Below are 12,385 nucleotides of genomic sequence, written 5' to 3'. Positions count from 1 at the left end.
TAAGGACTCATGTATTTAGTCTTATTTTAGTCAATGGATTTTGACTAAAATAAGCTGATAGCAACTACCTAGGCCCTTTTTCCCTTCTGCATTCTACCATGTGAGGACACAATGTTCATCCTCTCTTGAGGACGTAGCAACAAGGCATCAGGCCCTCACCAGACACTGAATCTGCTGGTGCCTTGATCTTGGAATTCCAAGACCTTCAGAACTGTGAGAAATAAGTGTCTGCTATTTTATCAGTTACTTAGTTCGTGTATTTTGTTATAGCAACACAAATAAACTAAGACAGCAGCCATGACAATAATAGCTTTAGACAAGAATTATTAATGGATACTAAACTCCTGGATGAAAGTTTCAGGAGTAACAGGATCTGTTTTAGTCAATGGATTTTATTGATTTCTTTTAGTGCTCAAATTGTACCACTGGCCATCTCTTGTCGTATTCTAAGTCTGTTTGAAAAACCACATCTTTTAAGAAACCTGGGTCAGTCCACTTCAGCCAGTCAGTAGCTCTCATTTCTGTGCTCCTCTCAGTGGAGTACTTTCCACTCCTTATACAAGTTTCTTATTGGGTTGTATTTGTTCATTTGTTTTCTCACATTAGATTGTGAGCTCTTGAGTATGAAGAAAGTGTCTGATTTATCTCTATATCCTTAATGCTTAGCACAGAGACTGGTGTATGGAGGAAACTCAGTTTTTCTTTATTAAAAGTCATGAGTGAATGGAGAAAGAAAAACAGTGCTTAAGTGTCTACCAATCAGTTCCAATCCCTTTTTGGGGTACTAGCTTTAACTAGCAAAAAGAAATTATAACATTCATAGCAGTCTGCTGTGAGTCTTGCAAGAGTGAGGCTGAATCAACGTGGATTAAATTGTCAACATGTTTGAATTTAACATAAATGTTTCCCCCCATTTCAGAAGCTGCCTGCCAACTCTGATCTCATATCCTTAGTGATTCTTTACCATTAGCTTGATATGGTGTTGTTTTCTCTCCTGGTTTCTCACTCATTAGGACTACGCTCCCCAAAGATGAAATAAAGGGATGTAATCAACCCTTCCATTAGAGGTGGTAAACCTAGAGGAGAGCATCTGCATCCCTGATCAGTGAGCCCAGGTTTGGTTTCCTCTCAGTGCAGCTCAGATGAGTGACTTTGGGTGAGTTGCCTAACCTGATTCAGCCTTTGCTTCTTTCACTCTGAAATAAGGATCATAGCACCTGCGACCCCAATTGAGTTAACCCAAGTGAAAGCAAAATCACTTTGAAACTGAGGAACTGCTCTCTGGAACCTTTGCACCTTTGCACGTGGCAATCCATTTGCCCGAGATGCCCTTCCTTGCCTTTGTTTCCTCTTTATTGGCAAATACTTCCTGATATCTCAGGGTTCTGCCTGTGTGTCACCTCCTTGAGTGACATATTGTACTCCAGATCTCTGTTCTGTCTGTACACACATAAAGGTCCCCTGGGTTATATACTTTGTGTTTACAACCTAAGTCCTAAACAGCACCCAGATGTTTCTCCTCATGGGCATGACAGTGATATGTATTGATTTCTTTGAATAATAATGATCTCCAGTTAAACTTTTATCTTTCTGACCATCTTTTGGCTCCCTCAAGTTCCCCCTTGAAGGACAAGGTGTTACCCCAGATTTTCATCCTTGGGAATATCCTCTATGAGAGGCACTCATGCCTGCTCACTCTAACCCAGTAGATTTCCCCTAGATTTGGGAAGAAGAAAACTGTTGTAGGTGGCCAGATCGACTGCAGAAGCCAGAAAATGTGTAGTAAAAGAGTAGACGATTTTTAAAAGAGGCCAGATATATCACATTGAAACTTTCCTTTGGTGATTTATTCCCAAACATGGAATACTATGCAGCCATCAAAAACGATGAGTTTGTGTCCTTTGTAGGGACATGGATGAACCTGGAAACCATCATTCTCAGCAAACTGACACAAGAACAGAAAATCAAACACCGCATGTTCTCACTCATAGGCGGGTGTTGAACAATGAGAACACATGGACACAGGGAGGGGAGCATCACACACTGGGGTCTGTTGGGGGAAATAGGGGAGGGACAGTGGGGAGGTGGGGAGTTGGGGAGAGATAGCATGGGGAGAAATGCCAGATATAGGTGATGGGGAGGTAGGCAGCAAATCACACTGCCATGTGTGTACCTATGCAACAATCTTGCATGTTCTTCACATGTACCCCCAAACCTAAAATGCAATAAAAAATAAATAAATGGAATCAAACATAAAAAAAAGAAATAGTTACGCTCCACCTGATTTATCAGCTTTCACAAGCAACTCTATTTTCTTTCTCTCATTCCTGTCTTTTCTTCAAGTGCTTTCTATGGTGCAGCTACTTTAATCTTACTGTTCCTCAAATGTGACTTCTTCCTTGTTTCTATATATTGTCTTAAGTTATTTCTTCTGCCAGCATATCCTAACCTATCCCTCAATGTTACCTGAAAGATTCTTGCCTGGCTCAGAAGTCATCTTTTCTGTGAATCATCCCAAATCATCCCCAAGGCAGTAGGTCACTCACTTCTTTGAACATTCCTCAATAATAGCACAACAGATCAAGGACCTGTGCTACCTTCTTATTTGAAGCTGTGACTATTGCTTGACGCAAAATGAATAATCTGTAATACTTCTGAAAAGGTGAAAGTGAAATAATGTGGGAGGAAGCTAAGAGTCATCGTTTATGTGTACATTCCAGGCATAGGGTCAGAAGCTTTGAACATACTGTATCTTAATTTTTACAACAACCATTTTCAGTAAATTTTCTTAATTTCTGAGGACACTGGGGATCAGAGAGTGAAGAACTTGCCTATGGTCACGCACCAGGTAAGTAGACATCATATCCAAATCGTGCTCTCTCCAACACATATGGTATCATTTCTGTATTTAGAAGGTACGTCACAAATAGGATGTAAATGCTAACTTTTCCTATTTAATTTCCTGTTTCACTAGACTACATAGGAGGACACAAAGGATATAGTCTTGGTTTTCTTGCTTATTTATCTGTATGACCTTGAATATATTTTAAAGAAATTAACTCAAGTATCATCCCCTTTAAAAAGTGTTTCTTGAACTCCTAGGCTGGATAAAATCTCTTTCCTTTATCTTCCTGCCTTGGCCTATGCATATCAGTGGTATTAATTCAAATAATTATGTCCTTATTTGTAAATCTTTACTATTAGACTGTTTTCTCTTTAAGAGTTGGGACTGTGTCTTAATTTATCTTTTCTTTCTTTGAGCCTCACTCAAGAACTGGCAGATAGTAAATACCTACTTGGTATTTATTGAGTTAATAAATATATGAAAGAATAAAATTCCTTACCCTATTTAGGCCCCACCTTACCAATATGAAAAAGAAAAGATTGGATTAAGTCAGATAGCACAAATATGGCACATGTGCCGCACTGACCCTTTTCTGTGTCCTTGACAAGCATTGAAAGTAGATTACTTCTTTCTATTATGGACATAATTGCAAAATCTTTCTCACTTTAGGGTGCACCTCCTGCCAGTGACCTTTATTGCCATACTTAATTAGATGTTTTTTCTGGTCCTTGACAGTTTCAGATGCTCAGAGTCTGGTCCTTCCCAGTCAGAAGGAAGTATGTGTAAGATGCTCACCAAAGGTTGGATCTAAGGGATGATGAATGATATTCCTGCCTCTATGTCACCTCCTGCATGTTCATCACTGCATTCCTGATTTGACAAGTGATTTAACATCCTAGGGTGGGGAAGGACCAACAGATGAATTGGTCCTCTGTGCATGGCTATTGGGCAGGAAATTAATAAGAATGCTAGCTGACATGATCTATGGTACTGTAAGCTCATTATGCCTGATTAGCTTCAAGCCTTTCACTCCCTCTGACAGCTACAGGACCTCAGGGTTTCCAATGGCAACTATTTCCCTTTCTCTAATTGATTGCTAGGTCTCCGACCATGAAACCAAACCCTCCCACAGACTTGTCAGAGTGGGAACCTTTCTGCATCATATTACCTTCTCCCTTTTGGCAGTGGGAAGGTGAGCTCCTGGATTGTCTAAGTGGTGTTGACAGTAAAGCCCTTTGAACTCAGGAAACAAATGAAGGGGTCAATTCAGTTTAGTTGATCAAGTTCTTATCAAGCTAGTTACTATGTGCTGAGGTCTGTGCTCAGTATGGAAATGGCAAAAGAAGCATATCATGTGACACTAAAATAGGAGAGAAGTTTTAAAATATATTTTAACAAACATTTATAATGTACAATAGCAACAATGACTTTGGTTTATGTTCAATTGAACTCAAATTGAATTGATGTGGGTATATAGATGTGTGTGTGTGCGCACATGCACGCAAAGTGAATATATACATACACAGGCATACCTGGTTTCATTGCACTTCATTTAATTGCACTCCACAGATACTGTATATTACAAATTGAATGCTTGTGGCAACCCTGCATTGAGCAAGTCTATTGATGCCATTCTTCCAACAACGTGTGGTTGCTTCATGTCTCTGTCACATTTTGGTGATTCTTACAATATTTCAAACTCTTTTATTATTATTATTTCAGTTTCAGTAATCTGTGATTGGTGATCTTTGATATTACTATTTTTTTTTATTTTTTTTTTTTGAGATGGAGTTTCACTCTTGTTACCCAGGCTGGAGTGCAATGGCACGATCTCGGCTCACTGCAACTTCCGCCTCCTGGGTTCAAGCAATTCTCCTGCCTCAGTCTCCCTAGTAGCTGGGACTACAGGCGTGTGCCACCATGCCCAGCTAATTTTTATATTTTTCATAGGGACAGGGTTGCACCATGTTGACCAAGATGGTCTCGATCTTTTGACCTTGTGATCCACCCACCTTGGCATCCCAAAGTGCTGGGATTATAGGTGTGAGCCACTGCACTCAGACTGATATTACTATTATAATTGTTTGGAGTGCCAGGAAACAAACTTAATTGATAAATGTATATTTTCTGACTGCTCAGCAAACCGATGGTCCCTCTGTTTTCTTCCTTCTCTTCAGGCCCCCATATTCCCTGAGACATAACAATATTGACATCAGACCAGTTAATAACTTTACAATGGCCTCTAAGTGTTCAAGTGAAAGGAAGAGTCACACATCTCTCACTGTAAATCAAAAACTAGAAATGATTAAGCTTAATGAGGAAGCCATGTTGAAAGCTGAGAAAGGCTGAAAGCTAGGCTTCTCATGCCAAATAGTTAATCAAGTTGTGAAAGCAAAGAAAACAGGCTGGAAGAAAATTAAAAGTGCTGCTTCAGTGAACACATGCATAATAAAAAGTGAAACAGCCTTATTGCTGATATGAAGGAAATTTCAGTGGTCTGGATAGAAGATTAAATCAGCTATAACATTCCCTTCAGCTGAAGGCTAATCCAGAGCAAGGCTCTTTCTTCAGTTCTATGAAGCCTGAGAGAAATAAGAAAGCTGCAGAAGGAAAACTTGAAGCTAGTAGAGATTAGTCCATGATGTTTAAGGAAACAAACCCTTTCCATTACACAAAAGTAGAAGATGAAGCAGGAAGTACTTCTGTAGAAGCTGTAGCAAGTTATCAGAAGATTTAGCTAGGAACATTGATGAAGATGACTACATTAAACAACAGATGTTCAACATAGCTGAAACAGCCTTCTATTGGAAGAAGATGCCATATAGGATTGTTATAGCTAAAAAGGAGTAGTTCGTCCTGGGCTTCAAAGCTTCAAAGGGCAGGCTGACTCTCTTGTTAAGGAATAATGTAGCTGGTGACTTTAAATTGAAGCTAATGCTCACTTATCATTCAGAAAATTTTAGGGCCCTTCAAAATCACACTAGATCTACTCTATCTGTGCCCTATAAAGGAAAACAAAGCTTAAATGACAATACATCTGTTTAAACATGGGTCAATGAATATTTTAAGCCCATTGTTGAGACCTACTCCTCCGGTGAAAAGATTCCTTTTAAAATATTACTACTGATTGACAATACACATGGTCACTCAAGAACTCTGATAAAAATGTGGAAGGAGATTAAAGTTGTTTTCATGCCAGCTAACACAACATCCACTCTGAAGTCTATGATGAAGGAGTAATTTTGTCTTTCTAGTCTTATTATTTAAGAAATAAATTTTATAAGGTGATAGCTTATATAGATAGTGATTCCTCTCTTGGATCTGGGCAAAGTCCATTGAAAACCTTCTGGGAAGGATTTGTCATTCTAGATGCCACTAAGAACATTCACAATTCGTGAGAGGAAGTCAAAATATCCTAATTAACAGGAGTTTAAAAGCAATTCACTCCAAACCTCATGGATGATTTTGAGGGTTTCAAGACTTCCATGAAGAAAGTAACTGCAGACATGGTGGAAATAGAAAGATCACAAAAATTAGAAGTGAGGCATGAAGATGTAACTGAATGACTGTAATCTCATGGCAAAACTTGAATGGACAAGGAGTTGCTTCTTGGAAGCTGTGAACATTATTGAAATGACAACAAATGATTTAGAATATTACATAGTTAACAAAGCAGTGGAAGGGTTTGAGCAAGCTGACTTCAATTTTGAAAGAAGGTCTACTGTAGGTAAAGCTCTATCAAACAGCATTACATGCTACAGAGAAATCTCTTGTAGCAGCACACTTCATTGTCTCAATTTAAGAGGTTGCCATAGACACCCCAACTTTCATTCACTACCATCTTGATTAGTCAGAAGCCATCAACGTCAAGGCAAGACTCTCCATCAGCAAAAATATGACTCACTGAAGGCTCAGATGATGGTTAATAGTTTTCAGAAACAAAATATTTCAAAACTAAGATATGAATATTGTTGTTTTACACATGGTAATTTTGTATACTTAATAGGCCACAGTATAGTATAAATATAACTCTTATCTGTACTAGGAAACCCCAAAAATCCATGTGTTTCCGCATTTTATTGCAGTATTTATGGCAGTGGTCTGGATCTGAATCTACAATGTATCTGAGGTATGCCTGTGCATATTCTCAAAGCATCTACTGTGCCTACTATATCCTCAAAATCAGGCCAAACTCCCTTTGTAGTCTCCTCTCATCATCCTGGACAGCATACTCTTGGTCTTTCAAAACATATACCTTTTTTTTTTTTTTTTTTTGCTTATTTGTTTCAACTTTTGCTTTTCACACAGCCATAGATTAGCCTATAATTGTCATTCTGATAAAGCTCTATAGGCTGAGATTTTAATTTCAATGGAGATGAGCAAGCAAATAAATAGTAAATAAATCTAATTTAAATAAATATTATTGGAAGTTTTTATATGATTACTCTTATGAAATGCATTCTAAACAAACCTGTGTTTGATGATTCCTCTCCTATAGGCAGCCAAACAGAGATTTTTTGCTAGCATTTTGGTATAGCAGAAAGGGAATGGCTTTTAGCTTCAGGGCCAAGCTCAAAAGTTGCTGCTTCAAACAAGTTTTCCTTGACCTCACAGAAGGTCAGATTCTTTATGATATTGATTGAAATTGTGGTTCTGAAAGTGCTCTATAATCTGTAAAGGGGTATGCAAATGCTAGTAATTGTTATTCACTTCTAGGACATAATCAGAAGGACATACCGTAGTAAGCTATGCTTGTGTTTTGAACTGTTTGAAGTAGATCTAGTTTTATTTTAGCCTATGAAAAGGGTACATTTTTATTCTTCTTCCCACTATTCATGACCAACCACAGGGGACCTCATTAGTGACTTGGTTGGTATTTACCACACTCCCAACTTGGCCCAAGAAGTGATGGAGCCTGAAGATACACATGGCCTTAAAACAATTCAGAAATGAACTTAATGGCATTTAAAAAATAATAACCAAGTGGGCCAACTCAGCCTCCTCAAACCATCTCTAATAACCCCACAAGAAAGAAGTAAAGAAGCCATCTCTACAACCTAAAAGTGCAAGGTGAAACAGCAAGTGCGGATGTAGAAGCTGCAGCTGGTTAAAGAAATCAATATTTGAAATACTGGATAGTGCATTGCTCTGGGCAGACTTTGTAAATCTTAGTCCTCCAGTTAGAAAAGAGGTAGAGCTCCATGCTCTTCCACACTTCTTGTTCTCTTGTCATAAGTAAGACATTCTGGCCCAAATTTTATTCAATTTTTAAGAGATTCTCCTAAGTACTTTTAAATGCTGATTTTTCCTCTATTTCTTCCTCAGGGATCATGGAAAGTGATGTTGTTTGCTCGTCATGTAAATTCAAAAAAGTCACTTCATGTCTTTAAAGCTGCTGCTTCTTATATAAAATGAGGATAAAAATATTTGTTTGACCACGTCTACCTCCTAAATGTTTGTGGCACTGAATGAGCAAAGAAAGGGAAGCTCTCCTAAAATGCTAGAAAAACACAGGGAATCTTTATTGTCAGTGGTCTTTGAAGAGAAGGAAGGTACATGCTGTCTTAACAGATCAGCACCAAAGTTTTCAAAATCAAGTTGACACGTACAAATGAATAGCCCCATCTTGACACACTCGCTGGACAAGAACAAGTACAGACACTGAAGCACTGGCTGACCCACTTGCCCCTGTCCTGTCCCACTTACTCAGAGTACATCTTTGTGATTTTGGACAGCTCACATTGAGAAGTGGTCAGCTTTAATTTTCTTTCTCTTGTTTCTCACACAGACATAGACCAGCCTAAGATATAAAAGGTGAACTTTCCATTTCAATAGCACTGGTGAGAACAAATTAATATTGAATAAATATTTCTGAAAGTTTTTATCATGATAATTTTTATGAATATTGGGGTCTAAACAAATTTTACTTTTATTGATGCTTCTCTTTCCCATAGACCATCAAGCAGAGAGTTTTGCTCATATCTTGGTGTAGGAGAAAAGGGGGCAGGTTTTAGTTTCAGGCAGTTCTGGGTTCCAATCTTGATCAAATTACGAACTTTGTACATATGTAACATAAAAAAGATATTTTTGTTAAACACTTTCGGTTGTATATTCACATTTCACAAATCCTGTTGCCTATGGGCCTTCTTACTCTTTGAAGCAATGAATTTCAGAGCTTGGAGAGAAGCGCAATACCTTCCTAAAAGAACATAGCTTTTGTTCATTTTGACTCTAAAATTAGATATTTGTTTGAATCTATAGTAAGTTCAGGGCTTAAAACTGAGCAAAAAATATATTAATTAGGATTTGCATTTGGTCGTATGTAATAGAAACCTGGCTACTATGACTTAATAGTGTGTGTTTTTCTCACCTAACAAAGACAGAGGCAGGTAGTCCAGAGCTACTGTGGTGGCAACTTGAGGCTATGGTCAATTTTATGTGTCACGCTGGCTAGGCAAGAGCCCCCAGTTATTCAGTCAAACACTAATCCAGGTTGCTGTGAAAGTATTTTGTAGGCATGATTGAATTCAGTTGATTTAAGGAAGGAAATTATCCTAGATAAGCTGGGTGGAAATATTTTAAGCCATCTAAAGGTTTTAGGAGCAGAACTGAGACTTTGCTGAAGAAGGCTCAATCAATCTACCTGTAGACTACAGTTTTATCCTGTGCCCCTGAGTTCCAGCTGCCATTCCTGATGGCCTGCCCTGCAGATTTCAGACTTGCCTAGACAGCCCCCACAATTGCATAAGCCAGTCTCTTGCATAAATCTGTCTATCTCTAATTATCTGCTGATTTTTCTGTATCTATCTATCTATCTATCTATCTATCTATCTATCTATCTATCTATATCTATCATCTATCTATCTAATCTATCTATCTAACATTTCCCACTGATTTTGCTATGGTGAGACCTTGATTGATATATAGATTCCTTTTGACTTTCTCTGTTACTATACTTAGTGTTTGCAAGTGGTTACCACAACACTAGGCACTGTGCCTATATTCTTGGCAGAAGTAAAGGGAAAGGAAAAGGGGGTAAACCAAAAAATGATCACCAATGAGATCTGTGTCTTTCTAAAAAGGAAAACACTACTCAGCAACTTCCACTTATATCTCCTTGGCAAGGACTTGGTCACATGAGCAGCTCTAGCAACCTGTGAGTCAGGGAGAAGGGGAACACTTTGAAATGGGCATATTTTGACTCTAAATAAAATGACAATCTCTAGTGAGGAAAAGCGGGGGTATTGGTTCAGCAACCACAGGGATTTTCTAAGTTCCTATATCATATTAAGAAACAAACCTGAACAACTTGGATCATTGCGTTTCTTTTATAATTGTAAAATGATTACTCTTTCCACCTGTGGCAGCTAGGTCCAGAGGCTTACTGGCCTTGAGGGAGAAGGGTTTTACATGTAGGAAGTGAGAACCCTGAAAGTCCATGTCTTCTGGCTTCAGAGACTCTGGGAGGCAGACCCGAGACAGAGATAGGAGAGGCAAATGGAGTGTGTTCTGGCCTCCCTCTGTGCCTCAGCCCAGCATGGGGAGGGCTGGTAGGTCTTATGTGAGCGATGTTGAGGGGGAGTCATTCTTCTTGGCTTTATATTTACACCTCTGAAAAAAGGTGCAAAGCAAACTCAGATGAGAAGAGAGGCAGAAGGAGAAACAGAATTTGGCTTTTCAAAGCCACTTCTATATCCTTTGATGAGGTGTCCCAAATTTCCCACATGACTCCAAGGAAACATAGAAAGTCATTGAGTTGAGAAGCAGTAAGTTTCCACAGGACCCTCTAGCAAGGGGTGAGATAAAGGGATAGGACAGAGACTGGAGGTGAGGGATCTGTGGCACTTGAGATATCAGAGAGAAGACTGAGTTAGTAAGCATCTCAGACCCTCATAAAGCCAAGAAGGTGGGGGAAATGAGGGAGAAATACCAGAGAGAGAGAAGAGGAAAGAGAGAGACCTGAGTTACCCAGTTGCAGCCTGAGCGACAGAGAAGGAAGGCATTCGGGAGCACATCTCACCATGAGCAGACTGTTACTGTTTCTACCCCAAATCCTGTCCACTCCAGTCACCCACACTTGTTACCACACTGCCTCCTTTCTTTTCTGTCACAGCATCACAATATTGTTTGTGTATTTTTATAGGTTTATTGTACATCTCTAGAAGGAGAAGGACCATATCTGACTTCTTTGAAACTCAGGTAAGTGGTAGCCATTTAATAATTAATTGATTAATGATGTCCTAACTTCCCTGGGGCCCCAGAAACCCTATTTTTGTACATCCAAAGTGGCCAATCCATATGTGGATACATTTTTGATCCAAGAGAAAAACACTTTATAGAACATACTTATTTCTGCAATCACTGTTCATTAATGTATTTTGCTACTTTCATTTTACTTTCAAACCCAGTGGATTATTAGCATTTTAATAAACATCTAATTTAAAATGTTTGTGAATTAGGACTCAAATATATGATCTATTTAGTCTTTTTTAGTGAAATACCAGTATTTTCTTATAAAACAAAACACTAAAACACCATGTCCAATAATTCTATATCCTAACTTTGCTTTCACTGTAATGTTTTCCAAGCCTTTTCTTCACTCTTAGTGTTGCCGGGGGTGATGGCAGGGAGGAGTGAAGCTTCTCTCACCTATGACCCATTGTATCTTGTGGGAAATAAGTTCTAGAATGATTTTTCGGAGTATTTGTTCCAAAGAACATATGTGCTATGGTGTGAATGTTGGTGCCTTCCCAAAATTTATATGTTGGGACTGAGTACCCAATGTCATAGTATTAAGGAATGGAGTCCTTTGCAAGTAATTAAATTGCAAGGGCTCCAGCCTCATGAATGGTATCAGTGCCTTTAAAAAAGAGGCTGAAGCTAGCTTCCTAACCATTCCACTATGTGAGAACACATAAAAAGTGCCAAATATGAACAACAGTTCTTCATTAGATGCCAAATCTGCGGGCACCTTGACCTTAGACTCCCCAGCCTCTAGAGCTGTGAACAATAAATTTATATTTATAAATTATGCAGCTTAAGGTATTTTGTTTTAGTAGCCTAAAGAACTAAGGAAGAAATTCCTATAAGAAGCATGGTACTTCTGTATGAAATATCTAAAAATTCAGAAGTGGTTTTGTAACTGGAAAATGGGTAGAGGCTGGAAGAATTTGAAGGACCATGCTAGAAAACATATGTATTTTTAAGGGCAATTTTGGCGAGGGTTCAGAAGACGAGACCTTCAGAGAAAGCCTCAGCCTTCTAAGAAATTATCTAAGTGGTTATGATGAGAAGATTCATAGAAATATAGATGGTAATGGCCATTCAATGAGGTCTGAGACAGAAGTGAGGAATGAGGTATTGGAAACTGGTAGAAAGGCAATTCTTGTTATAAAAAGGCAAACAACTTGACTGGATTGCATTTGTGTCCCAGTGCTTTGCAGCAGGTTAGAACATTTGAGCAATACAATAGAATATTTGGCAGAAGGACTATCTAAATAAAATGTTGAGGACACAGCATGTCTTCTCTTGACTGTTTAT

The sequence above is a fragment of the Callithrix jacchus genome, chromosome 7, assembly GCF_049354715.1.
Source record: "Callithrix jacchus isolate 240 chromosome 7, calJac240_pri, whole genome shotgun sequence".
NCBI classification, from domain to species: domain Eukaryota; kingdom Metazoa; phylum Chordata; class Mammalia; order Primates; family Cebidae; genus Callithrix; species Callithrix jacchus.
This window is presented reverse-complemented; position numbering follows the sequence as displayed.